At 46.6% G+C, this 2,998-nt stretch overlaps 1 long non-coding RNA gene across 1 annotated transcript; it reads left to right on the top strand.

The window, feature by feature from the left end:
* The first annotated feature begins 228 nt into the window (after positions 1-228).
* Positions 229-2,690, top strand: LOC121680780. The gene is made up of 2 exons (XR_006021817.1): positions 229-1,217; positions 2,574-2,690. It is a non-coding gene; the product is annotated as an uncharacterized LOC121680780 (long non-coding RNA).
* Positions 2,691-2,998: the final 308 nt, after the last annotated feature.

Genomic DNA, 2,998 nt, shown 5'->3' with positions numbered 1-2,998 from the left:
CCACTCTCCCATGGGGGCACTGGCTATTGCAATTTGATTTCTGTTTCTTTTCCTTTTTTTTCTTTACCTTCTCAAAAAAATACAAAAATTTGGAGTGACTCTATTGGGATTTGAACCTGCTACCCTCCAGCCGAGGGGCAGATGCTTTCCCCCTACTCTATTGAGTCTCCTTTAGTCTTTGATTTTAAACCCTTTTATTCTCAGTATAGATCTTCTACTACTAGAAAGATTAGCTCCTTTTGAGAAAAACTCCTCTGTGCCCCTCCCTGGTGGGACTCGAGCCTGCGACTCTGGGGTCCAGGAGCGAGTTCCCTACCACTACGCCAGGGAATCTACCCTTTACTCTGTTTTACCCTCTCCATATTAGTCAAACATACCCTAACACTTTTTACTTAATATTTCACTTTTAGGTCCTCTCTTTTATCTTCTAACCCTGTTTCACCTTCTTACTACTTTTATTTATTTTATTTATTTAAACCTATTTATAAATGCTTTTTGCACAGTTGGTCAGACGGGCCTCGAACCTGTGCCCTTCTCCCTTCCAGTCTGGCCTCTTAGCCACTACACCCCTGAGGACCTCTTAAGTAGAGCCTTTACACTCTACCTCAACTTCACTTTTTACACTTAGAACTACAATTCCCAACCACCTTAGCTTCCCTCCATTTGCAGACCAATTTCAAATGCCCCAATCACAGACAGCCACATACTCTCATTTAGATTGACTCACACTACATCCAACCAACACCCTTCTTCCCAGAAACAAACCCCTTCCTCTTCCTAACTCCCCCCCTCATTTCTAACTGAAATACCAAACACACCAGCACTAGGCACTTTCTCCTCTGATGCAGGATTAGTTATCCGAAACGTCAGGAGTTTTCCAAGGAGCAACACGGTATTTCTGCTTTTATTCCTTACTAGTTAATCCAATTGGTTTTAAATTATTTGAAATAAAGATTGGCTTTTAAATTTTAACAAACACTGTAAGAGGACTACCCTATCCACCTGCCTGACCACATGGATTAGCATGCTAGCACATATCTGGACTGTTTGCTATACACCTGGCTGTCAAGACTGTGCTCTCTTTCATGAACTTGGACTGCAACCTCACTCTTTTGGAGGTAACCTGAGCAATCTACCATCTGGAACACTACTCTGTGGATCTTTAACATCAAACCCAACACAAGCATGAGGTATGCGAACCTAGGTCTGCGCTACAGGTAAGGGCTTTTATCTTTTCAGTTGTTTGTTTTTAGTGTTGGTTAATTTCTGTAAGGTTGGCTTTTACCGTTTTGCTCCTTCCTAGCCAGCTGCCCCCATTCCTTTTTCCCCCCCTCCAACATATTTGCCCCCCCCATTTTTTATTTTTGTTTTTTTGGTTTTGTTTTCTTTCTTTTCTTCTCCCTACACTACACAACTCCATACATTGACTTCCATACATTCACTTCCACTCACTCACTACATTACACATACAACATGGCCTCATTCAACAGACCCTACACACGTCCTCTCACACAACCTCCAGATCCCCTCACCCGACAACAATCCAAACACTACTTCAAACTGATTCAAGTCACTCACCACCAACACATAATTTCACATGCACTCCAGACAGGCCTCTTCCCCACAGGTATGACCAGACAAGTAGCCAAACTTACACAATTTATTAAACCAGCACTACCCACTCAACATACACGCACACTACTCAACCAGAACACATCAGACTGGATGCAACACAACATGGACATCCTTCTGGAACACTATAACACACAACTTACACTACTGACTTCCACCCCTTCCCCTTTCAATACACTGGCATTTCAGATTGCCAGTGGCTGGGCCAGAAAGAGGTACCATACTCGCCTGTCACCCACTACCTTACAGACAGTTCAACGGCTTCTCAACCCTCAGTCTTCCCCCCACACAACACCAACACACACCACCCCCCCCTCCCCATACTACTACCCCCACTCCTAGGGACCCCCCCACACCCACTCACTCTTCTGACCCCTCTTTTCTCACTGAATTCCCTCCTCTTCCTGCACCCACTAGGGCCCCTACTCCCCCTCCTAAACAGGACTTGGGAGTTATGCCACATCCCACACTTACACTTACCACCCCATCCATCCCTTCACTCTCCACTTCCATTGACTTACAGCAGGTCACTTTTACCATCAACACACCTGACCTGACAGATACACTCTCAGATACTGATGACCATCAACACCCACCCAACACCACACACACCACTCAGAACGCACAACACCACACCAAAAATCCCCCCACTACTCCCACACCCATAGACACTTCTCCCATTGACACCCCAAACCCTCTTACTAACCCTAACCCTACACCCACTAACACCCACCCTACTGACACTCTCCCGGTCTCCCCTACCCTTACACCACCCAAAAACAGACCCACCATACAGGTTACAGCCCTTATCACTCACACTTATAACAGTCAGCCCACAATCACCCAACGCCCTAACACGGCCATCACTAACACCACCCAGGCTAACCACCTCATAACACATTTGGTTCCACAGGATATAACACCATGTCTCTCTCCACCAGGTTCCACCCAAGTGGGAGGGGTAGACCCAGGACAGTCCAAACCATCAAGGGTGATGATGAGCAAGGGAAACAAAAAAGCTAACCAGCTTACAAAACCCAATGCTGAGCCCTCCACCTCCACAGGTGTAGAACTGTCTGGGGCTCCTACTCCCTCCCCCCTACCTCTACACAAACCCTCACCTACACCACATTCTACACAACCCCTGTCCCCTAGGCCCCCTCTTCTTCGGACTCCTACAGTCCCACTTCTCTCTCTCCCCCTCTTCTCTCCTACCTATCACAAATGGTCCAACAATAGGCTTCAGGAGTGGCACATCAGACCTAACAAACCCATATTATTCATAGGCGATTCCAATCTGGCCCGTATTCCCCCTCATCCATATCCCAACATACAGATAGACAGCTATCCAGGTGCCACAGCCAAC

The sequence above is a fragment of the Alosa sapidissima genome, chromosome 13 (genome assembly GCF_018492685.1).
Source record: "Alosa sapidissima isolate fAloSap1 chromosome 13, fAloSap1.pri, whole genome shotgun sequence".
Taxonomy (NCBI): Eukaryota; Metazoa; Chordata; class Actinopteri; order Clupeiformes; family Clupeidae; genus Alosa; species Alosa sapidissima.
Note: the sequence above shows the minus strand (reverse complement) of the source record. Positions and strands in the feature narration are given on the sequence as shown.